This window comes from Narcine bancroftii, chromosome 4 (assembly GCF_036971445.1).
Source record: "Narcine bancroftii isolate sNarBan1 chromosome 4, sNarBan1.hap1, whole genome shotgun sequence".
NCBI classification, from domain to species: domain Eukaryota; kingdom Metazoa; phylum Chordata; class Chondrichthyes; order Torpediniformes; family Narcinidae; genus Narcine; species Narcine bancroftii.
Window position 1 is genome coordinate 61,724,140 of NC_091472.1, and position 26,912 is coordinate 61,751,051.

General features: G+C 41.8%; 1 long non-coding RNA gene across 6 annotated transcripts in view; it reads left to right on the top strand.

The window, feature by feature from the left end:
- LOC138760614 (uncharacterized) overlaps nt 1-26,912 on the top strand; it is a 143,202-nt gene that overhangs the window by 1,946 nt on the left and 114,344 nt on the right. Inside the window, exons 3-5 of one of the 6 annotated variants that reach the window (XR_011355745.1) lie at nt 6,716-6,870; nt 10,982-11,329; nt 12,415-13,827. The exons of 2 other annotated variants lie outside the window; for them this stretch is intronic. This is a non-coding gene — a long non-coding RNA (uncharacterized lncRNA). Of the gene's footprint in view, nt 1-105; nt 254-6,715; nt 6,871-10,981; nt 11,330-12,414; nt 13,828-26,912 lie in introns of those variants that run through there. 3 more of the 6 variants (XR_011355744.1, XR_011355746.1, XR_011355748.1) reach the window with 3 other exon arrangements.

Sequence of the window (26,912 nt, forward strand, 5' to 3'; positions counted from 1 at the left end):
TTTTGGGGTTAGTTTTTTTTTCTTTGTGCCTAATTTTTCTAATTTTTGACTACTTTTTATTGTGTAATTTCAATGACTAACTCGTTAAATTTGGTGTATTTCCAGATTTGAAGCTGCCTTCCCTAACTTGAAATGCATCATCGTATTTATCCCATCTATTTATTTATTTAATTTATGGTAGCATCACTATGGATGCCATTCAACCACTGTCCCACCATCCTGCCCACACATGGTAAAATGTTCTCCACCCCTGGAGCTGACGATGGTTTATTTAAAAATCCAGCAACTGTGGGGACTTGGCCCAAGAGAGCAGTGCTTGTGTTTGGCAGCAGCTTTGAGGGGTTGCAGTCTCTGGGGATGCAGAAGACTGGTGCAGGGCACCAGAAATGGGGAGAACACCCACTGTTTGAGAAGGAGGAGCAGAGGAGATAACCCTATGGGATAGTTACCATGGTGGCAAACAGTGGCTGAAGAATGCACAGGCTGCGGCTGTTGGTGTCATGAGGTGATGAACCCACATAGGCTGCAGGCTGCTGGCGACTGATGCCAAAGTAATCACACCGGGCAGCGGACTGCTGGAAACTGGCTGAAGGTGTACCAGCTATCGGAGCCAGGATATGAGAAGGTGCCAAAAACACTGAAGTCTACCTGGTCACGTTGGAGGTTTGGATCTGGAGCTCGGGTTTGGACTGAAGTTTGTGTGACTGTGAAATCTGTGGGAGTGCTGGAAGTGCATCCATGGGCACTCTATGACAATAAGTGGACTCTCTTTTGCTTCTCTTTCTCTGACTTTATAGAGCACCAGGTAATTTCTGCTGAAGGCAAATCTTAAAGTCAATTTTGTGTAATATTACTCCTATTTTATTACATGACAATTAATGAATCTTGAATCTTACAATGGCCTGATTCTGCCTCACTTCTGAAATCAAACAAATCAGACATTTCCATACTGGTGCAATAGCAGAATATTCGATGTTGAACATTTAAACACTGAGCAAAATTCTATGTACTCACTGTCATAATTTGGCAAAAGAATATACTGATAAGTTCTGAATAAAAGTGGCAGATTCTCTTTCCTCCTTTCAATCCAATTTGACCAAATTCTCATCATATAAACGACATTTAGTTTAATGCTACACTTTGTGACAACTTGCCAACTTTGTACAATCATATTAAACTCTGATGGTTAATCATCCAGAAAAGAGAAATGAACCAGAGAGATAATTGCAGGAGCTTTGGGTTCTTAATGCTTTATAAATATGTATCCTCAACATTCATTGGAGCGACTGCATCTCCAACATCGAAGTACTCGAGATGGCAGAGGCCGACAGCATCGAATCCACGCTGCTGAAGATCAAACTGTGCTGGGTAGGTCACTTCTCCAGAATGGAGGACCATCGCCTTCCCAAGATTGTGTTCTATGGCGAGCTCTCCACTGGCCACTGAGACAGATGTGCACCAAAGAAGAGGTACAAGGACTGCCTAAAGCAAGCTCTTAGTGCCTGCCACATTGACCACCACCAGTGGGCTGATATCGCCTCAAATCGTGCATCTTGGCGCATCACAGTTCGGCGGGCAGCAACCTCCTTTGAAGAAAACCGCAGAGCCCACCTCACTGTCAAAAGACAAAGGAGGAAAAACCCAACACCCAACCCCAACCAACCAATTTTCCCTTGCAACCGCTGCAACCGTGTCTGCCTGTCCCGCATCGGACTTGTCAGCCACAAATGAGCCTGCAGCTGACATGGATTTTACCCCTCCATAAATCTTCATCCGCGAAGCCAAGTCAAAGAAAGAGAAGAGAAAAAAAAGAAACATATATATATGTGTGTGCGTGTGCATGTGCGTGTGTGTGTGTGTGGTTGTGTGTGTGTGTGTGTGTGTGTGTGTGTGTGTGTGTGTGTGTGTATATATATATATATATGTATATATAATTTTTTTTAAAATCAGGAGTTGACTCCACAGAAATCCAAGTACTGGGACAGTGTGAACTCCAAAGTGTGAGCATAATGGGAGCAGGAATTAGAAATGATGTTTGAAGAACAATTGTAGCCAATGCTGTACCTTTGTTCAAGAAAGTAACTTGGGCTTATCCAGCAAAGTATAGGCCAATGAGTCTCACATCAGTAGTAGGGAAACTGTTGGAGAGGATACTTCGTGATAGGATTTATGCATGTTTGGAAAGTCATGGTCAGATCATAAACAGTTAGCATGGCTTTTTGCAGGGCAGCTCATATCTTACAAATTTGATTATCTTTTTTAGAAGATAAAGAAGAGGTTGTTAATGAACATTGTGGACCTTAGTAAAGGGCATTTGAAAAGGTGAGTGATAAGGGCTGATCTAGAAGGTGCAGATGCATGGAGTCCACAATGAATTGATAGTTTGGGTTAGGAATTGAAAGGCTGATGGAATACAGAGGGTAGTTGTGGAAGGGTGTTATTGGGGCTGAAGGCCTGTAAACAGTGGAGTTCTGCGGGGAACTGAAGTTTGGACCACTGTTATTTACGACATAGACCGTATAAATGATTTGGATGAAAAGGTAGGTGGGCTAGCATTATGAGCCCAGGGGACCCCAAAACCCAGCAGCAGTAGATATGCACCAAGACAAATGGTTACTTAAACAAAAGTTGTTTTTAATTATCTTTAAACAAACTTTAACTTATTACTATTAACTTAAGATAACCTAACATAACCCCCTTCTAATTCTAAGCGCGTGTATATGCTATGTTTATATAAATTCAGAAAAGTTCTTTAATTCACAGTCCAATCTCACTTTTCACTCCTCCAAGTTCACTGGTTGCAGGCAATCCTTATACTGTGCACACAATTTAACATTTATGAAGTTCACCAGGCTTTGGTGCTTGAAAGGTAAATGGTTACCGCTCAGGAAGATTCTTGTCGGTTTTCAGAGAGAAATTTGTTGTTCGCTGGTCACAACTGATTCCTTGAAATCAGCCACGTCAGTGTCTTGCCAAAGAAACTTTTCCCATCAGGGTTTTCCAGGTAACCTCTCTTTATCAGGTCACCACAGAGTTCCTTTTTGTTTCCCTTATTTCAAGTAAAACATTATGCAGCCAGTTCGCTCCTCTTGTATGGACCACAACTGCTTTGACCAGGCTGAATTAAGAACTCACAACCAGTCTTCAAAATTGGGTTTTTCCACAAGCTTGCTAGCTTGTCCTATTCCAGTCCCAGCTGCTGCTGCTGAACTGTAGAACTGAATTCTCTCTCTCTCTCTCTCTTTCTCTCTCTCTCTCTCTCTCTCTCTCTCTCTCTCTCTCTCTCTCTCTCTCTCTCTCTCTCTCTCTCTCAGAAAAGTCTTTGGCTGGTTGCAAAATCACATGACCCTCTTAGAACAGCAAACTGCCCTCAGACAGACTGCGGCTCCAAACCTAATCATCTGGGTTCTTTGATCTGTTGGTTTTTGTGAACTCCATACAGGCACTCCTCAAAGTTTTTCCAAAAGCACTCGGAGCTGGCCGATTTGGCTTGAACAGAGTTCCAGCATTTTAAATGAGATCGGTTTTGAAGTGTTTGTATGTGACCAACACTAAAAAAAAACTGCCACAATTTATCTCCTTTAAAACATATCTATATACAATATAAAATACAACATAATCTATCACACTTTTAAATTTATAGAGGACACAAAGATTGATGGATTAAGGAAGCGTAGAGGGCAATCAAAGAATAAAACAAGATATAGAACAGTAACAAAATATAGGCAGAGAAATAGCAGAAAGAAACTTGTCCCATCAGGGTTTTCCAGATAACCTCTTTTTCAGGTCACCACAGAGTTCTTTTTCAATCAAGTATGAGGTGTTGCACATTGGGTGATCAACTGTAAGGGAATGGCAAGTAATGGCAGAATTGATGTGCAGAGGAATCTGGAGGTTCAGATCTATAGCTCCTTGAAAATTGCCACACAAGTATAATAGTGTGATAAAGAAGGCATATGGTATGCTTGCCTTCATTGGTTTAGACATTGAAGAAGTTATGGTGTAACTATATAAAATTTTGATTAAGCTGCACTTAGAGAATTATGTGCAATTCTGGTCATTCTATTACAGGAAGCAAGTGGACACTTTGGCAAGGGTACAGATGAGATTTACCAGGATGTTGTCTGGAGTAAACAGTATGTGGTTTTTTTGGACTAACTTGGGATGTTTTCTCTGGTGTGTCAGAGACTGAGGGGCGACCTGAATGGAATTTATTAAATTATGAGATCCATTGTTTGGGTAGAGAGTTAGAATCGCTTCTCCAAAGGTAAAGATGTCCCATACTGGAAGACATCCATTTAAAGAAGATGTATAGGGCAAGTTCTTTTACACAGAATGGTAGGCACCTGGTGCAGGCTGCCAAGAGTAGTGACAGAAGCAGGTACTATCATAATTTTAGAGGCTTTTGGATAGCCACATGAATAGAGGGATATCTATCAAGTGTAAGCAACAAAGCCTTGGTTTAATTTGGGCATCATTTTCAGTCGAAACACATGGGCATTTTCCAGAGCTGTACTATTTTATGTTCTAGATAACACAGGAGTCTCGCACTACACTGTTCACATTTGCTGTCTGAAGCTGAGAGAAAGTCAGCTATAAGCACAACATGGAGGAGAAGACCACGAGAAAAGTTAATAACCAGCAGGAAAACGTCTTTCAGTCAGACAGCATCTTTGGGTAAAAATGGTCAGTCAATGTTTCAGGTCAGGACCCTCTAAAAAGTCTTGATAAAGGATCCCAACCCAAAATGATGAGTGCCATTTTCTACCCAAGGATGCTGTCTGACCTGCTGTGCAATCTTTGTCTGCCCAAGATTTCAGCATCTGCAGTTTTCGTGTTTCACAATTAACTGTCTACAGCAGTGGTTCCCAACCTTTATTATGCCCCGCACCCCTAAAATTTTTTAATATGTTCTCGCAGCCCTTAAAGTAATAATTTATTTAAGAATAAAGGAGAAGGTGACCAAAACAAGTATGTATAATAAATTTTTAATAATCTATAAACAAAAATGAAACATATGGAAAAGAAAAAGTATTACCACAAATTAAAAGTTTCATAAACCCTACAAAAAAGTCAAATTTTCATCCGTGCATGAAATTTCTTTAAAAAAAATTAAAGAGCTAATGTTCAAATGTTCATAAGCCCATTTAAATTTAATGACTCTTTTGTTCCTGTTTATTGCTTAAGAGTTTTTCAAAATGTGGCACTTTGTTGCTGATAGCAGTCCACTCGTCTGCCTGCGCACCCAAGTGAGTTCTAAATTGTGTCTTGATTGACAAAAGGGCACTAAATCCAGACTCGCATAAGTATGTCGTCACGAATGGGATGAGCACAGTTAGTGCTTTCTCAGTCTTGGAAACATGTCCATTGCCGAACACCAATATTATTCCAAAATTTTGCATTTCAAGAACACGATTTGTGTGCAGTTCAAGAAGATCTTCCTTCAGCTCTTCATCATCTGACATATTATTCAAATTGAAGGAATATGGATTTATATAAAAAACTGAAATCTTATCTCGCACCCCCTGGAATGCTATCTCGCACCCCCAGTTGGGAAACCCTGGTCTACAGTGTTTGAACAATGAAGGTCATTAATGGCAGTGCTTTGGGGCCTCAGGTATCCAAGGAACATTATCACACCCTAATTGGCTTTTACATGATTGATGTTTCTGTCTCTGCGCAAATCAGGAATCTCTGACCTCCAGATACATTAAAAGTGGATTCAATCGTAAACTGATTTGGTGTTTCCATTGAGTGTCACAAATGCCATTAAAGTGAAAGAAAAAAATGCAATGAGCACTCTCACAAATGTAATGCATGTGAAACTGATCATGGTGGATACACATCAATCCCAGTGGTCTTTCTTCAGTCGCCTTTTTTTGCTTCAATCATTTAAAAGCAAATATCTCTTGATCCTTCCTAGCCGGCATAGTGGTGCAAATCCTTTGCTGACCATAAACGTAAGCCTGCTGATGCCTTGCCAGTACAGGAATGCCTCATTGAAGTTGGTGAATTATTTAATAAAAATAAACATTGTTGAGGATTTGGAATATACAGTTCACTAAGTGAGCTGAAGCTGACATTTTAATCCCAATGTTATTTTAGCAATAGTGGTACACTGCTTACAAGACTGTCAAGATCTCTCTTTTATATGTCGCTGGGGTGGTAATGTGTGTAATGGCAGACTGAAAAACAGACAACTGTAGCTCAAAAATATCATCAGGGACAGATAATGCACTGTTCTATACAACTCAAAGAACCCCGTGTTGTGGTTTGCTAGGAAATAAGTGAAATATCAATGCATTTCTAACTGCATATCAGATTGCCTTTGAGGTTTGAGTATCCATACACCACTATAGAAACATTCTTCATCCCAGTTCTTTTCAATGATCAGATGACATCTAATTAACTGCTACCACAGTTACTCTATCATCACCATTGCTTGAAAATACTTAGGTAGTGATATTAGGTCCTTCCAAATCTTCAAACAGCAAAAAAAATGTGTGATCCCTTGGCATTTTTTTGTTGCCTGTTCCCATGCTCAGAGGCTATAATGCAAGCAAATATATAGTAACATTTTAGTGCTATTATAACTGCCAGATTTTCCATACAATTACATTTTGATGAACTTAAATAATGCACTTAAAAAAATAATTTGTTTTAAGATGTCCTCTGGACGTTGTTTCATCTTGTATTCTTATGTGTGAGTTCTTAGACAACACATGGATGAAGGAAAAGGTTCTTTATTTTAAAGTTGATATGAACAGCACATGAGGCAGGCCATGAGGCTGCAAGTCTCCATTACAGATCTGCCTACTGCAGCGCCCTGTTCTGTGTCAGCCCCTGGTGGCAGCCAAGTATAATCAAATGGTAAGGTATTACTAGTTGCATTGCAACCATGATCACTATCATTCCACAAGTGGCAATATCCTACATATATATTCTAATTGCCATGACTTTACCTCGTTCTCAATGGAGTTTTATGTATTGTTCTGTTATTTTTTTAAATGTTTTGTACATTCAATAGTTTTCAACATACATTTGAATCCTGCATGGAAAGCAGGATTTATTGCCCACCCTACTTCCTTCTTTAACACTGACTGTCCGTGTGCTGAAGGTGCTCCCATTCGGCAAGTGAGAAAGGAGTTCTAGAAATTTGATACTACGACAATAATGCATGAGAGTGGGATGGAGGGGAGCTTCCCAATAATGTTTCCTTAATCCAAACAGAAGAAATAATGGATTTAGAAGCTAAAAGGAGTTGATACAATGTATTTGTTGATAATACACACTGTGGTTCAGAGGTAAGGGGAATGAATGTTTTGAGGAAGTGGTGATCTGGGGTGATTGACTTTTAAAAGTTGTCACCATCTTCCTTTGCACAAATTGACTTCAGTTTACCAGGGTTCCTCAATGTCACCCTCAGTCAAATGCTGGCTAGATGTTAAATGAAGTCATTCAATCCTCACCTTTGAAATGCAGGTTTCTGCTCCATATCTTTTGAACATGAGTGTATTGAGGTCTAGAGTCCATTCCTGTTCATGCTACTGACTCATGACTACAACACCAGAACCAACTCCAATAGAATCATGATTTACAGACAACATGACAGTAGTTATCCTCATTAGCAACAATGATAAGTCACACTAGAAAGAAATGGAAAATCTTGTGGAATGGTGCGAGAAGAACATCCTGAGTCTCAACCTGGACAAAACAAAGGAGATGATTGTGGAGTTCAGGAGGATCAGGGAGAACCATCCTGCACTAAACATTAATAGCTTGGTAGTGGAGAGACTAGAGAGAACCAAGTTCCTTGGTGTGGACTAAGAAATGACCTATCCTGGCCACACAACATCATTTGTCAGGAAGGCGCAACAGTAACTGCACTTCCCAAGAAGACTGAGGAGGGCAAAGTTACTGGCCACAATCCCGTCAACATTTTACAAGAGCTCTATCTATAGTATCAGTATCCTGGCTGGCTGCATCACAGCATGGTTCGGTTACTGTAAAGAATTGCATCAGAGGTCAATCCACTGACTGAGAGGATCACTGGAGTCTCCCTCCCTCCCATTGAAGTGATCTACTAGGATCATTTATTTGAGGAAGGATTGCAAAATTATTGAGGACCCCATCCACCCTGCACACAGCATTTTCAGCTGCACTTGTTGAGAAAGAAATATAGGAGCATCAGATCCAGAATCACCAGGTTGAAATATAGCATCGTTCCATGGTAGTGAAACCATAGAACAACTAAAGAACTGCTCATACAAACCTTTGACAATCTACTAACTATTTCACAATATTTATATAGTTTTATATGTATATATTATGTGCACGCACGCACGTGCACACACACACACACGTGCACACACACACACACACACACACACACACACACACACACACACACACACACACACACACACACACACACACACACACACACACACACACACACACACACACACACACACCCTACCAAATGTATTATTTGCCTGCTGTATGTGTGTCATGTCTATATGAGTGTTTACACGTTTTTGCACCTAGGACTGAAAAATTTTGTTTCATCGGGTTGTACTTGTACAATGGGATGATCATTTAAAATTCTTTTAAAGATTTGGACATACAGCACGGTAACAGGCTCTTTTGGCCCATGAGCCCGTGCCTCCCAATTATACCCAATTAACTTACAACCCTTGGTACATTTTTTGAACAATGGGAGGAAACCAGAGCACCCAGAGGAAACCCGCGCAGACACGGGGAGAATGTATAAGCTCCTTACAGACAGTGCTGGATTCGAACCCTGGTTTCTAGCACTGTAACAACATTGCGCTAACTAACCACTATGAACTTGAAATTAAACGTAAATCATTGAGCAATTTATTCATCCCTATGGAGCACTGCATCTGCTAAGTTCATGCTAAACTTTCGCAAAATATGGAAGTTTGAAATGTCTGTTACAAGTGTCAGGTACATTTGCTTACATTGTGCTTTAAGTTATTTCCATGAAAATTACCGTCCATTGGTAAATCAATGTTGCAAAGTCAGATTTACAATGTGAAGAAGGAAAATGGTTAAGACTGCAAAGCTGAAGACACAAAAAAAATCTTGGAGAAAGTATTAACTTTTTACATTAACTGATTCTGCTTTCACTGATGCTGTCTGACTTGCTCTGACTCCAACATTTTTTTTATTGCAGATTTCTATCATCTGCAAATTTTTGCTTTTTAAAATGAAAATTAGGCAGGAATACTGGAGGATAACGGACGTGTTTGAAAAGAGCCCCAGGCATTGTAGAGCTGGAGGAGTAGGTAACAAGAATTGGTGTCAAACTAGCAGGTAGAAGCTACTGATGATATCTACATTATATCTTTGATAATTCACAAACACTTTATTGGTTGTCAAGGCTCTTTGTGATATCCAAAGTCTGCGAGAAGCTCTAAATAATTTCATCTTCAGTTATTTATTTCCATATAAAACCAGGAAGTTATTTGTTTCTTTGCTTCTGTGGTTTCATATTATAACTGAGGAATCAGAACAAGCATCTTGAAGATAATTCCATATCAGCAAAGTATGGAAAAGATAGGATAATAATTGTTGGATTCTGAGCTAGTGAGGCTCAATATGGTCATGCAATGTGAAGTAAGCTGGGAGGAGCTAGGAGGAAATGATAAGGAAATACTTTTTGGAGGGGCAGACCAGTCTGCATTTGCCACAGGAGTGCATCCTCTCTGTCATTAGATGCATATACCTTAATGCAAATTCTTCTTCTGAGGCAGTATCTTGGGATCAAGGATGATTTACTACGACTCTAGTTTTGTGGGTTGTGAGATAGCTAATGAGGTCAACAAGGGACAAGTGGAGGCTGACTGGGCAGACAAGTAGATAGTTTGGGAGGCGTTCCACTATTTATGGGAGAATATGAAGAGTTATTTAAAGCCAAATCCTTAATTGTAGCAAGGCAGTTAAAAAGGCATACAAGATATTTCTTGTTCTTTTGGAACAGAGAAGGTTGGGATGAGGCTTAATTGATGTGAATGAAGGATTGAGGGTCCTACATTCAAACACAGGAAAGAGTTATAGGTCAATAACCGAAGACATTGACCAAAAGTAATGGATAGAAAGATTATTATCTTCCTCATCCACGAAGTGATGAAAATCTGGCACTCATTGCCTAATAGGACAGTGGAAGCTTCTTTCAACAGCTTTCATAGGCCAAAGACCCTAATTTCTTTTAGGCATATAGTATGATAACAGGACCTTCCAGCTCACAAGCCAATTCTGTCCAAAATACACCAATTAACTGACAAAACCTGTGCAATTTTGGAGGGTGGGAGGTAACCGGAGCACCCAGACGAAACCCGCGAAGGCCACAGGGAGAACTTGGAAACTCCTTAAAGACAGTGCTGGATTCGAACCTATAATTTGGTGCTATAATAGTGTTACACTAACAGGGCCACCCATTCTCTCGTTCATGTAATGTTCTCATTCGATGAGTATGAATAAATCATGACAACTGATACTTTAGCATTTGATAGAATGCTGAAGCGAGTTAAATTACTCCACATTTGAACATTTATACTTGAAGTCCTTGGAATTCCTGAAAAAGACAAAATGTCATACTCGGCCTTTGTTCCCACGTGAATGGCATTAATAGAAGCCTGCAGATGCAGAGAAGCAGAATTTAGAAGATGCTGATGGCTAGTTCTCATTTTTTGCTTTGATGAATCCATATGCAACTGGATAAACTTCGAACTGCGTGTGAAAGGAACATTTGCACCTGCCCAATGTGGACTGATATGAATATTGCCACTACAGGGATTGGGTACGTGAATGGTAAGCATGGCTGTCATCTGCTTGGACATAAACAAGGCAACGTCCTTGGTGTAAAGAGATGGCAAGATAGATTTCAGCAGCTGGCATAACTCTGTCCTGATGCCAGTTTAAAAAAAAATGACTGCCTTCTGTTCTTTTCTTACAGTACCACTGTGACTGCAACTCAAAAATTACCTCATCAACTATAAGGCAGTTTGGACATCCTGACATAGTGAAAATTGGTATATAATTCCCAAAGTATTTGTTTTGCTGTCACTATCAATGGAATAAAGCTGGATAAATTTTGGGCAACACAGTGGTGCAACTAGCAGATCCGCTTCTTTACTCACCGTTGACCCAGATTCAATCCTGAACCCTCAAAGTGTCTGGATGGAGTTTGCTATTCTCCCTGTGACCATGTGGGTTTTGTTATGGTGCTCTAGTTTCCTCCTTCAACTCAAGGATGTACCAGTTAGCAGGTTAAGTGGCCACGGAAAACTCCCCCAATTCGCAGGTGAGTGTTACAATCTAAGAATGGTTGTTGGGAATGTGGGAAGAATAAAATATGACCTGGTATATGACTTGATGGAATTAAGGCCTTCTTTCTGTGTCTTGTGACCCTATCACATAACTGCAGTAAAACCCCAGGTATCTGGCACCTATGGGGAATGAATATGTGCCGTATACGTTAATTTTCCAGTTGCTTGAGATTCCATGTTGTATGAATTGGTGAACTAATGGAAAGGCACACACATTTTAAACTTGTGTATTTTTTTACCAATTTATTTTCTGTATTTTGTTTTGCCACTTGATTGAATTTGGATAACAGGGATTTTACATTAAACATGAACAAAGATGCTTCGTGTGCATTGCACCCACTTCTCTTCCATGTTTTCCTTCTCTAAATGCTTCTTATTTACCTCTTAAAGCATAGAGTCAAGGGCATCACTTGAATAAGATCCATTATTTCACTGCAGGGGGCATCTTTTAAATTCTCAGCTATTTTCACAAAGGTCTATCATTTGTTGTCAAAATAAATGTGATTCTAATGGTGTTCCCTATTATTTATGCATAACTGGTGTAGCAACTTCAGGCAAGGACAAAATGCAAAAGTTGCTGTTCGACTTGGGTCACTTTGCCTTGAATGTCTGAGGACAACTTCTTCCTGATTTCCTCACTGTTAAATGATTGAATAGCATGACATTGTTGCCCTTGTGCTGAAGCAAGGAACTAAATTCACCACAGAAAATTGTGTGTGATGTTACATTTTCTATTTTATTATATGACAATAAAAGAATTTTGAATAAAATAATCTTAAGAACTTTTGCACAATGACGTTGTTGTAATATGTCCCACCATCTTTATAATGTAGATATGTAATTCCCAAGGGATAGATAGGTGAGAAGATGCTGTAAGGTTTTTTTCTTCATGTTGATTCTCTCGGAGCTCTCTCAAAAGGGGTGCTGGACTAGATGCACTTTTCTTCTATGCCTTTATGGGCACACATAAGTAAATGAATTTTGTGTAATGAAAAAAACTAATCTTGAACCTTGAACCATTGTCCACTCAGTAGAGAAATATTTTTTTCTCAAAACCCAGGCAGTTCATTTGGTGGCGATATTTCTGAGCAACTTAGTCATGATCATTGAAGTCCCTCACCCTGGTGTCTGCCTTCGGAACCCTCAGATCTTTCTCCAAGTGGAGTTCAACATGAAGGAGCATTGACTTATCAGCTGAGGGTGATAATCAGTAAGAAATTATCCTGACATTTAACATCATAGCAACATGAGGACTCCTGGAGTTCACTCCCTCCCAAGAATAAATCACTCCAACAACTCTTTGAGTAAAGCTGTCCTGCTGGTGGATCTGAACATTTGCACAGATGGTGATGGAAGAATCTGAGGTATTAACAGATTATATCACACTATTAGTTGGCGGATTCCTTTCAACTTCAGAACACATCCCAGATGTCAAGACTCATTTTGTTTGTTTAATCTTTGTTACATCTGAATCAGATATTACATAGTTTCATGGTAATTTTTCAAAAATCAAATGTGTGTCAGGTGATAGTTAAAAGCCAACTGTGAAGAGAAATGGAAGCATGAATAGTGCACAGCCTCTCCACACTGCTCCACCATTTAACAAGACCTTTCACCTGATCTCCGCATGCCAGAAAGGCTAAACTCGGCTTAGTGTCTTTTTCAAAATTGTAAGTAACTACAACCCACAAGGGTAGGAGATTTTAAAGATTTGCAATATTTGCGATGGAACTATTTCTCCGTTCTCAGTCCTTCTTGACGGGCGGGTGTTTTATTATAGGACTAGCAACTGCTAATTTTAAACTCTCAGTCAGAGGAATAAGAGACAATGAATACAAAAAAATGAATATGAAACAAGTATTCTTAGTTTTTCTAGTGCAAACGAAAAGACCTTGTGGTGTCAGAGAACGGTGAAATTAATGCAACAAATGCCTGATTGCCGTGAGAAAGAAATTGTTCGTGAACCTGCAGGTGCTGGTCTTTTGGCTTCTGTACCTTCTGCCTAAATGTTAGCAGTGAGAAGAGGTTGTGACCAGGATGATGGGGGTTCTTTAATTACAGTAATATTTATTTCCTTGTAACCTAACCTCTTTATAAGAAAAACTGACAAGCCATTTGGTTTCCTAAATGCTTACTGTATATGCATGTTAACAATATCCAATGTCCTGCTGAACCAGTAAAATTGGCTACTCTTTCAGCATCGAAAAAAAACCCTATTCTTCTAATTTTACTGCAAAAGTGGACACCTCACATTTCTCCAGGTCATTTTCCAGTTGCCAATCTCTTGCTAATTCACTAAAATTCACTACATTTATTTGCAGTCCCTTTGCATTATCCTCAGTGTCTGTGGTAAACCACTGTGTGTATATTTATCTGTCAGGGCACACCCATTGGTTGACTGTACCTGTGGCTCCATCCACAGACTCCTGAATAAAGGTGACTGTACCACAGCCCCCTTCCCAGCTCAGGACAGTCGACCAGCATGGACGTGCCTCCATTCTATTATGAATAAAAGCCTGTCAGTTTTGCATAACTTCCAGTCTTTCTAAGTTATTGATGGTGTATCAAATTTATTCACAATAAATTTTGACAATGGAGCAGAAGCCAGAGAAGCTGGAAATCGACCCTTAATCGGCTGAGGCCTCTACCAACTCTGGCTGCGTTACTTCAAGGTGTCCCTCTAGGCATCATCAACCATTGTTCAGTCAGAGAACGACATACTACAAGTACTGCACTCTTGGGTCAGGCCCCTGGTGTACTTGATGATCAGGGATGTCGCAACACATCCGGAGGTGATGGACATCTTGGAAGGCCAATACCTGATAAAGGTAAAATGAAAAAGGTAAATAAAGTCTACGAAAACAGCGACCCAGAGAATCGACTGCTGAGTATCTCCAGGCCCTGTGAACCCTTGCACAGGCCTGAGAATCCAAAGCCAAGATGGCCACGGAGAACACAGAGGACCTGATTAAGGACGCCTATATCGCAGGCATCAGATCCAATTATATCCATCAGAGACAATTAGAGCAAGGTGAGCTCAACTTGCAGAGGGCGGTTGAACTGACAGGCAGACTGGAGATGGCCCTTCAGAATATGGAGGCCTGCTCAGCTGACAAGGCACCTTTTCCAGGGTTTGAGGCTGTGGGTGAGGATGAGTTCCAAAATTGGGTGCATGCAGTCAGGGTCAGGGCCAATGACTTTGTTCCCAATGACACAGCCATTGCTGACAAGGTGGGTTGTGCGAGATACACTTTTATCCTCATTGTATACGAGGTTGAGGAGTCTGGCGATCTGGAGAATTTTTTGGAGGTTGGCATCATGGTCCTGCAGGTCATGGCCGTAGATGGTGATATTGTCCAGATACATGAATGTGGCCTGCAGCTCATACTGGTCTACCATGCGGTCCATCTCCCGCATAAAGACCAAGACACCATTAGTGACGCTGAAGGGGACCCTCAGGAAATGAAAGAGGTGGCCATCCTCCTCTAAACCAGTATATTGGTGGCCCTCCAGGTGGATGGGAAGCTGGTGGTATGCCAACTTTAGGCCAATAGTGGAGAATACCCGATTTTGCGTGATTTGCGGATATATGGGGGAGGTGTACGTGTTCACCTGAGTGTATCTATTAATGGTCTGATTGTGGTCAGTGACCATTCTGCTTGTCTCGCCGTTCCTCACCACCACCACTTGTCCTCTCCAAGGGCTGGTGTTAGGTTCAATGATCCCCTCCTGGAGTAGCCACTGTACCACCACCCTAATAAAGACCCTGTTCCTGGCACTGTATTGTCTACCTTTGGTGGCGATGGGTTTACAGTCAGGCGCAAGGTTGGGAAACCTTGGAGGGATGATTTTGAGAGTGGAGAGCCGCAGGTCGAGTGCATTGGCTGGTTAGGTTGTTGGCTGGAGGGGACGCTGAAGAGTAGTTGCTGGTAGAGTGCAGTGGGTGGTGTAAAAACTGCTGATACAGACAGGGAAGGGGGGATGGGAACCGTCGTAGTCTAGCATCACACTTTTAAGGTGACATTGTAAGTCCAGTCCCAGGAGCACGGCAGCGTATAGCTGCAACATCACTAAGAGTTTGAAATCCTTGTAATTGTGCCCCCCGTGGTCAGGGCCTCTACATAGTAGCCGCGGACATCAGCCATATAGGACTTTGAGACCAAAGAGATCTTATGGCTTTCTGGCCTTACCACAAGGGAGTAGCACTGCACTGTGTCTGTGTAGAGAATCTCTCCATGCTCCCACTATCGAACAGACAACTCATCATGAGGCCATTTACCTGAATGTTAATCATTGACTTGGTGAGTTCATAAGAATTACCTTCGTCAAATGTGATGGAGGCCAGTGTTGAGTCATTGCTTGTCCATGCAGCAGACCATTTGTGTGTTTGGCCAGGATATGGCAGCATCCAAGATGGCAGCCCCCATGGCTTGCACATGGTGCTGCTTGATTTCATAGATGGCACCCAAGATGGTTTCCCCCACAACTCGCACACGGCACTGTTGGTTCCTGGGGATGGTGGCATCCAAGATGGCAGCCCCCATGGTCCTCACATGGCACTGCCTGGTAGGGGTGGTTTAAGCCACAGAAGTAGCACTTCAGGCACTCACAGAGTACAGCGGCTGTGTTCCAGTTGCTGATGTGACATGTCGATGGTGGAGTTTGGCGCTCGCAGTGTATGGCTGCTGTGGTCAGATCGCTGGTGGGATGTGACGGTACATACCAAGTTGGCAGTGCCCGGGGCAACCACTAGGCGGCTGCTGAACATGTACACTTCCCCCATATATCCGCAAATCATGCAAAATTGGGTATTCTCCACTATTGACCTAAAGTTGGCATACCACCAGCTTCCCATCCACCTGGAGGGCCACCAATATACTGGTTTAGAGGAGGATGGCCATCTCTTTCATTTCCTGAGGGTCCCCTTCAGCGTCACTAATAGGGTCTTGGTCTTCCTGCGGGAGATGGACTGCATGGAAGACCTGTATGAGCTGCAGGCGACATTCATGTATCTGGACAACATCACCATTTACGGCCATGACCTGCAGGACCATGACGCCAACCTCCAAAAAATTCTCCAGATCACCAGACTCCTCAACCTTGTATACAATGAGGATAAAAGTGCATCTCATACAACCCACCTTGTCAGCAATGGCTGTGTCATTGGGAACAAAGTCATTGGCCCTGACCCTGATTGCATGCACCCACTTTTGGAACTCACCCTCACCCACAGCCTCTAACCCTGGAGAATGTGCCTGGGCTTTTTCTCTTACTATGCCCAGTGGGTCCCAACTATGCAGACAAGACATGGCCCCCTCATGAAATCCACCTCTTTTCCCCTAACACCAGAGACCCAGGCAGCCTTCTGCCTCATCAAAGCAGCCATCGCCATGGCTACAAATCCACCCCATTCCAGGTGGAGTGTGATGTATCCGACTTTGCCCTGACTGCCATACTTGACCAGGCAGGCAGACCCATAGTTTTTTTTTTCTCCCGCACCCTCTTGGCCCCAAAAATGTGACAGTCCTCTGTCGAGAAGGAGGCCCAAGTCATTGTCAAGGTGATACTCAAGGAGGAACTACCTGGCCAGCAAACAATTTACCTTGCTGTCTGATCAATGTGCAGTCCTGTTCATGTTCAATAACCAGCAGTAAGGTGAAATTAAAAATGACAAGATATAAAGGTGGAGAATTCAACTTTTCACCTACAATTACAATATCTCGTACCAGCCCAGGAAACTCAATGAGCCCCCAAATGCTCTATCCTGTGGAAGCTGTCCCAGCACATAAATTGACCATTTACAAGTCCTACACAATGATCTCCATCACCCTTGAGTCACTAGATTTGTTTACTTTGTCAAGAATCGCAATCTTCCCTCCTCCATTGAGGAGATCAGGTTGGTGACCAAAAATTGCCAGTTCTGTGTGGAGTGCAAGCTGCACTTCTATTAGCCAGACAGAGTGCAGTTGATAAAGGCCACCAATTGCTTTGAATGACTAAATATTGGTTTCAAAGAACCTCTCTCCTCTTTGGACCATAATATGTTCCTCAATGTCATTGTCGAGTACTTGCGTTTTCTATTCACCAATCCCTTCTCAAACATGACAGCTGCCACAGTCATCAAAGCCTTACACAGTCTCTTCACTATATTAGGCTAACAGACACAGTTTCTGTTAGGGATCTGGCACCCTCATAGGTTCTGGAAACAATTTCTGATCACCCTGCACTCCTTTCACCTCTCACCATCCACGATGATCCAGGGTTACAGGCACATGTTACCCCAGCCCCAACGGATGGCATGCCAGACTCGACTCCGCCCACCCACCAAGCTAATGCCAATGACTGCGTACAGGCACCCCAGACTGTCCAGGACCCCATCGCTGCACCGCAGTCACAGCCAGTACCATGACGATCGCAGCGGCAAATCAGACTGCCTGAGAGACTTAACTTGTGATTGTATCTAATGTGCTTCACCCTGCCGGACTCTTTTTAAAAACAAGGGATGAATATGGTAAAACACTGTGTGTATATTTATCTGTCAGGGCACACCCATTGGTTGACTGTACCTGTGGCTCCATCCACAGACTCCTGAATAAAGGTGACTGTACCACAGCCCCCTCCCCAGCTCAGGACAGTCAACCAGCATGAATATGTCTCCATTCTATTGAGAATAAAAACCTGTCAGTTTTGCATAACTTCCATATTTTGGAGTTATTGATGGTGCATCAGTGTCCTTTTCAGTTTTGTGGAAGAACAGAGGGTTCTTGAGGCCCACATACATACATACATCTCTCAAGTTAGTTGCTGGCAGGTTAATCAGATCGTTAAGAAGGCCTGTGAAATGCTGGGTTTCATTAATTGGGGGATTGAGTTCATGAGTACTAAGGTAATGCTGCAGCTCGATAAATCTCTGGTGAGACCATACTTAGAATACAGGTACTACCCGATTTATGACTGTAATTGGGACCGAAGGATCGGTCATATCACAAAATGGATGTAAGCCAGAATTTTGCCTGCATGCGTGGAGTACCGAAGTCTGAAAGCAAACTTTTTAATCAGATCTTTATTTTAATTGAAGATTTAATGATAACATCTTACAGCTTCCTGAATTTGTTGATCAATCTTGGCCAATCTTTCCACATTCTGGTCCATGTTTACCTTGTTGGTCAGTGTCCCAGGGTTCTTAGGTTGGGCGTGGATTCCTGTGCACATGCACGAGTTTTTGGTTGGCGCTTGCACAGTGGGTTTGCAGATTGGAGATCGGCTGGCACATGAACAAGAGTGAAATGCCCTAACGATATTGAATTCACTTCCTTAACTCACACGCATGTGCCAACCAAATTCCAATACGTGAACCCACCACACATGTGGCAACCTGTGTTGGGAAGGTTTGTGGCTGTCAGGTGACAGCATTGCCCCTTACCTAGTGTGGTGCGCTGTTAGCCAGAATCAGACACACACAAGGCAAAGACCATACAACAGGCTTAAATCCACAAAGACTTACACAGAGCCAGGCCGGCTATAGCTGCAGTAACTCTGAGTAAAACTTCGGGAGGCCGGCGCAGGCTTATATCCCGGAGGGTAATTGACACCCGACAGGGTGGGGCTTGATCCATTCAGGCTGACTGATTGACAGCCGGCCAAGCATTGTCCTGACCCTTTACACTCCTGCAGGTACAGAGGTTGCCCCCTGCAATAGGCCGGTGGTGTATCACCACACCTAGTAGGAGGATACACCAGCTGCCAATCAAGCTTTGGTTCCGCCCCACCCATTAGTGCACATCTTACTGGCCTGGACTCTCCAGTCTGCCTGTACTTGACCTTGGGCCATTGGCTGTTGTAATTAGATTAACCCTCCTGCCACTGAGCCATTGGCCCCCAGTAAATGATGTGGGCTTGTCCCTCCAGCACTGTAAAGGTGCCAAGTGCTCTTAGTTTTTGCTCTTTTTGCCAGCTTGGGACCATCCTGTTTCACTGCAGGCTGGAGAAATTGATGATAAGATGTGAACTGTTAAAAAGGTTGGGAGCATTTAATTAGTGTCCCTTGTAGCATAGAGCTGTTTGCACTGAATCAAGGGGTGGTGAGGCATTGTAGTGATTTTTCCCTGATCATTGTATGTACCAGCTCATTGTATGTGTGTTGCATCAGTTACCATTTTCCCAAACTTGCCTTCTGTAAATAAAATCCTTCCCTACATCAAAATTGTGTTCAGAGTCCATGCCTTTGAGATCTACCTTGTTTCCTCATTCATAGCACAACCTAAGACTTGCATGTACCCACAAGAATTGAGATGGCCACTAACAAGTTAAGAAAGCATATTTTGGCTCTTGTATGCCCTGTATCCCTGTTATAATTTGTTAAATACAGCATAATCTGTAAATTTCATAAATTTTCTTTATATTTAAAAAAATTGGTTGTGTGTGCGAATGGATGTAAGTTGCAGTTGCATAGGTCACAAGACAGGGACTACCTGTATTGTTCTCAGTTCTGGACCCTTCATTACAGGGAGGAAGTGGAAACTATGGAGAGGGGACAGAGGAGATTTTCCAGGATGTTGCCTGGATTGGAAAATATGTTTTATGAGGCAAAATCAGTAGAGAGGTACTTTTATCTTTGAGGCAAAGAAGGCTGAGAGGTGACTTAATAGGGTTCTACAAGTTTGAAGTAGACAGCCAGCACCTTTTTCCCCAGAGTGGGAGTAGAAAATACTAGAGGACGTCTGTACAAAGTGAATGGAGGAAAATTTAGGGGAGTTATCAGGGTAAGTTTTTTTTACACAGAGGGTTGTGGTTGCCTGGAATGCATTGCCAGGGGTGGTGGTGGAGACTGAAACAATAAGGGGATTTAAGAGACTCTTAGACAGGCATGAATGAAAAATAGAAGGTTTTGAGGGAAGGAGGGTTTAGTATTTTTGTGTCTATAGATTAGCACAACACATTGTGGGCCAAATGGCCTGTACTGTGCTGTAATTTCTGTTTTTGTTTCCTATAAAAAAACAAATGGGGATACAAAATATATTGTCATTTCATCTGTTAATTGATATAGATGGTAAATAGCTGAGGCCCAATCACTGATCCTGAAGCATTCCACCAGTAACACCTGCTAGTCTGACAATGCTCCTTCTTTACTCTCCATTCTAATTATGTTAAACCTTAATTTAGTGCAATTATTGATTGTGTGGTGCTTACTAAATAGTTTCTGAAAACCCAAATACATACTCTTGACCCTCTTAACTTATCCTACAGCCTTATTTGATGTAGACTCAAAAATACTCCCAAATTCTTCTCAAATATGTTGCATTTCATAGATCTGCTTTGCCTCTGTCTATTTGCAGTATGATTTTCTGTTTGAACCTTGTAATTTTCCCTGTATACTGATATCTAGTTGTTTCCTGTTTTTAGCCACCTCCTTTCTTGCTAGGGATGTTGCTGTTAATGTTATCTGGGCTATACTGAATGCTAGTGAGTTTTGGATGATCAAATCCAGTGCATTGACTGTCCATGTTCTTTTAAAACCTGTGTGTTGGTTTTCAGATGTAGACGATTTGTCAGATCATTGTCTATTAATTTCTCCAGTATCATCATCTTGAATATATGCATTTAAATTCTTAATTCTCATGAGATTTTTGTCTCCATTATTTCTAAAACCTTTTTTGTGTGCCTATTTGACTGAAATTAAGAGTTGTTTCATGTTCCTGTATTTCCCTGTTCCTTTCAAAATTTTCAACTTTAACTATAATGGGCAAATATTCACTCAACTTTTCCTGTGTGTTTACCCATAAAGGACTTTAGGTTTTGTTTGATTTGTCTTGTTGAAATAGTTTCTTATTTTATTTTGTTGTACAACATTTTCTTTCATATTATCAATTTCTTAGTTTCTGTCAACCTTTCTGCAAAGTTCGAAGTCTTTGATGAGAAGTCATTGACCTGTGAAGTTGGCTCTGTGTTCACTCTCCATGGTTGCTATTAACAATGAGGAAGATTGCAAATTCTGCTTGTAGTATTAGCCACTTCCTTTATTCTGAGAATTTAACTTCCCTCACTCGCTTCAAGTGAACCACTTTTCCTGAATGGAATGTGCATCCATTTTGGATTATAAACTGTTTATTTTAAATTCTTGGCATGGTGCAACCACTGTCCTATCTTGGATTGCAATATACTTAGCCAACTTGGACCTCTAACATTTTTTTTATTGGACCCTCATTTCATACTGAGCTGAATTACTCTCAAATGAACAATAGCGCCAAGAGTAAATTTTATAGCATTTTACACATAGCAAAAAATATTGCAAGCACTTGACAGGATTGTTAAACCAAAAAGAAAACCAAGCCACATTGGGGGATAAGAGGACAAATGATTCAAGGGTCAGTCAAACACTGTTTAAGAAATATTGGGTAGTGTAGGCAAAATAAATAGGAATGAAAAGCTTGGGCGAATGGCTTTGTCAACTGAAGGTAGTGTTGCTATGATGGAGAACTTGTGTTTGAAAATCCTCTCTAGGCCAGAGAAGATATCTTTGAGTAGCATAAAGCTGAAGGATATTATGAAATGGGGAAGGGAAATTTGAAGACATGGGTGAGAATTTTAAAACTAAGATGTTGCTCTATGTAAGAATCCAGGTGGGGCAGAATGTAAAGATTACAAGAGGAATGAACACATGAGAAAAAAAGTGTGAATCAAATCACATGCATTTTGTTGCAAAGAAATTTTAAGTGCGTTGATCATCCAAGCAGCAGACTACTTTTGCTGGGTATTTTTCTTACATGTCAGTATAGTTTGATAATATTCTACACTATATTGAGTGTTGACATTTGAATCAAGTTTTGGATTATGATGTGGTCTAGATTAACCCATGTATAGAAGCTTAACGGTAATCAAGAGAAATGATGGTCATCTAGTTGGTCTACCACAGATTTAATGGAACTAAAGTGGAGACCTTTGTGATTGTACAGATCTATCACCAATGTATATAGTTACAGTATCTAGACTGTGCTTACAGCGATTGGCAGAGAGCTAAGCCACGCCTACTGTCTGGGCCTTAAAGGGTTGTGTCCCTAGCCAGGTCGGATCATTCCGGACTGGTCGGCCACCTGTCTTTTGCAAATAAAAGCCTTGGTTTGGATCAACAAGTCTTTGATTCTTTTGACGAGCTCTACAATTTTATTAGCAAAAAGAATTTTTTTTGAAAGGGATGGAGCGTTTAACTCGGCCAGAAAAACTTGATATCGACCCACAGTCAGCTACAACCTTCAAAGCCTTTAAGTTCTGGCTGCTGAACTTTGAAAACTTCCTGAGATTCATTCAGGTAGAGGAGGATAGCCATTGTCTAACAGCATTGCTGTCTATGGTGTCCTTGAGAGTCTACGAGAACATCCAGGATGAGACCACTTACACCGCAGCCATAAAGGTACTGAAAGGACTGTATGATCAACCGGTGAACAGAGTTCATGCCCGGCTCGTGCTTGCGTCGAGGAAGCAACAGCCCGGTGAGTCCAGCAGGGCATATTTACAAGTATTAAAGGTGTTGGGCAAGGACTGTAACTGTGTGGACAAAACTGCTGCTGAGATCACAAACGATCTCGTCCAGGATGCCTATGTGGCCGGGCTCTGATCGAACGAAGTGAGGCTGTGCTTGCTCGAGCAAGGGGTAGAAAAACTAGAGGACTTGGCCCGGATTGCAATCACAATGGAGGATGCAGCCTTAAAGTCCACCGAGTTCTTTAGGGACTGGACCCCTCGTTCTGATCTGAGTAGAGTGCCCTTCTACCCTACCACCCCCCGAGATACTGATGGCCTGTCAGCTGCTGCTACACTGCCCCCTGCGATCACCAATGTATATAGTGTATATAGTTACAGTATCTAGACTATGCTTACAGCGATTGGCTGAGAGCTAAGCCACGCTTACTGTCTGGGCCTTAAAGGGTTGTGTCCCTAGCCAGGTCGGATCATTCCGGACAAGGACTGCCTAAAGAAATCTCTTGGTGCTTGCCACATTGACCACCGCCAGTGGGCTGATAACGCCTCAAACCGTGCATCTTGGCGCCTCACAGTTTGGCGGGCAGCAGCCTCCTTTGAAGAAGACCGCAGAGCCCACCTCACTGACAAAAGGCAAAGGAGGAAAAACCCAACACCCAACCCCAACCAACCAATTTTCCCTTGCAACCGCTGCAATCGTGTCTGCCTGTCCCGCATCGGACTGGTCAGCCACAAACGAGCCTGCAGCTGACGTGGACTTTTTACCCCCTCCATAAATCTTCGTCCGCGAAGCCAAGCCAAAGAAAAAAGGTCGGCCACCTGTGAAGAGCTCCTGTCTTTTGCTAATAAAAGCCTTGGTTTGGATCAACAAGTCTTTGATTCTTTCGACGAGCTCTACAACCTTAATAGTTGATTAAGATCAGATTGATATGTTGACAAATAAATAATCAGTAGTCATTATTCAGTTATTAATAATGAGCTATTCCTCAAGGAGGGATAGATGTGGACAATTTTTGAGGGCAATCTTTGAACATATACAGTGCAGTATGTTTCTAATTTACCAAAATGGCTGGGACTCGACATTAACTGCATTTTTTGGATAACTGAGAAATAGCTTTAAGTAGTAAAGTAGCATCAGCAGAATCTTTGTATTGGCCCTCACCAATTCCTGACACCTCCCCACCATTGTTGCCGAACCTGCCCAGAAGCCCGAGGTCCCCGCTCCTGCAGTCTCCACCCACCCAATCCCAGTCCAAAGCTGCTACCACCACCCCCCGGTTTGATTCTGCCACTGACATTCCCCCCCTCCCAAGCACTGGTCTGACACTGCCGAAAAATCAGTGCGTTTATCCTAATGCCCCCCAATTAGATTTGTTCTGACGCCAATTATGGGGACAGCGGAGAACCAAGTAGAGAGGAGGGTAAAGCAAAAGTGGAAAGAGGGAGGGGAGGGAGTGACCTGAAATGAGGACAACCTCCCATGCACTGCCTGACCCATTGATGTCCTCAATGATATTACCAAAATGGCACTAACAGTTATTTATAAAATTACGTGGAATATATTATTAGAAGCCCTTGTTGTCGTGTAGGTTAAAACTGGAGAAATAATATCAGGTATTCACAACCAGAAGCCCTGGATAGATCAAAGAATTTGCAACCTGCTGAGGGCAAGAACAAAGGTGTTTAAGGCTGGGGATTAGGATCTTTACATGAAATCAAGCTATGACCTACGGAAGGCCATCTCTGAAGCAAAGTGGCAATTCTGTTAGAGAGAGAGAGACACATACATACCACCTATGGCAGAGAGTGCAGGCCATTACAGCCTACAAAGTGAACACTATAGATGGCTATGATGCTTCATTCCCTGGTGAGCTGAACACCTTCTATGCCCTCTTTGAGAAGAACCAAAGAGTGCCTATTAGAATCTCTGAAAAGGCTGAGGTCCCTGTGATATCTGACTCTGAGGGCAGCGTTAGAACATCATTCAAGAGGGTGAAATCTCAAGGTGTTAGGCCCTGAAAGTGTACTGAAAATCTGTGCCAACCAACTAGCCAGAGTGTCCATGGATATTTTCAATCTCTCATTGCTGCAGTCAGAGGTTCTCACCTGCTTCAAAATGGCATCAATCATCCTGGTACATAAGAGCTGTGTCAGCTGCTTTAATGACTACCACCAGTAGCATTAACTTCTACTGTGATGAAATGCTTTGAGAGGCTGGTCATAGCCAGATTTAACATGTATCTAAGCAAAGATCTGGACTCACTGCAATTCATCTATCTTCACAATCGCTCCACAACAGATGCAATATCACTGACTCTCCACTCAGCCGTGGATCACCTTGAAAATAAGACTCTCATAAACCCCATACAGGTATACTGCGGAGAGCATTCTGGCTAGTTGCATTACTGCCTAGTATGGAGGCACCAACTCTCAGGTCAAGAATAAACTCCAGAGGGTTGTTAACTCGGCCTGTGCCGTCACCGGCACCAGACTTCACTCATCAAGGACATCTACTTGAGGCGGTGTCTTTAAAAATATTTATTTATTTACATTTATTTATACATTTATCTGTAATATATTTATTTATAGATAAATGTATATAAATAAAAAATTTCCTGCATCCTCAAAGACCCTCATCACCCAGGCCATGCTCTCTTCATTCTGCTATCATTGGGGAAAAAAGTACAGGACCCTAAAGATGAGCACTCAACAACGGCACAAGGACCGCTTCTTTCCTGCTGCCATTAGTTTCCTGAATAATCAATGCAGTATTATTTTTATTTTTTATAGAAATGTTGTAAGATGGTTATAATATGAATGTTTGCATTGCTTTTGATGCAAAACACCAAATTTAATGACTTGTTCATGTCAATAAATTCTGATTCCGAAAGGGAAGCACAATGTGAACAGAAGAGATATGGCAAGTTTTTGAGTACTTTATTGAACTTCCACATAAGGCAATGGAGGATAAGCTGGCTGGTTACATCACAGTCTCATTTAAAAACTTGAGTGCCCAGAGCAGAAGGATATTGAAAGTGGCACACTTTGCTACGTTCATCATGGATATCATTGAAGATGCTGATGTAAGGCACTGCCTCAAGAACACAGCCAACATCATAAAGGTCCCTATCATACTGGTCACCACTCTTCTTGCTACTACCTTCAGGTAGAAGGTACAGCAGTCTGAAGGACACTTTTGTTTCCAACAATTGAGGCTCTTAAACCATGCTGTACTACCCAAACCATAACACTACTCCAGGACCAACAAAGATCTGTCTGCACTATTGTAAAACCATTAGTATTCACACAAATTACCACTGAATATTTATTTGTTGATCCTTTTTTACTTATTGTCTCTATTTTGTCTTGGCATGTTATTTGTAATTTGATTTATACTATAGTCATTGATGTATCTTGTCTATCTTTGTATCTCCCCCTTAAAGGAAAAAGCCTCTCCAATATAATCCTCTCTCAACCTTCTATGTTCCAAAGAATAAAGACCTATCTTATTTAACCTTTCTCTATAACTTAGACCCTGTAACCTGGCAACATTCTAGTAAATCTTCTCTGCACTCTCTCCAATTTGTTGATATCTTTCCTATACTTTGGTGACCAAAACTGTACATAATACTCCAAATTTGACCTCATCAATGCCTTGTATAATTTTAACATAACATACCAGCTCCTATGTTCAATACTCTGATTTATAAAGGTCAACATACCATAAGCTTTCTTCACCACTCTATCTACATGTGACTTCACCTTTGGGGAACTATGTACCATTATTCCTAGATCCCTCTTCTCTACTGCACTCTTCAATGCCCTACCATTCACTATGCATGTCCTATTTTGATTAGCCTTACCAAAATGTAACACCTCACACTTATCTGCTTTGAACTTCATCTGCCATCTTTCAGCCCACTCTTGTAACTGGTCTAAATCCCTCTGCAAAGTTTGAAAGCATTCTCACTATCCACAGCTCCACCTATCATAATATCATCTGCATACTTACTAATTCATTTTACCACCCCATCATCCAGATCATTAATGTTTATGACAAATAGTAATGGACCCAACATTGAA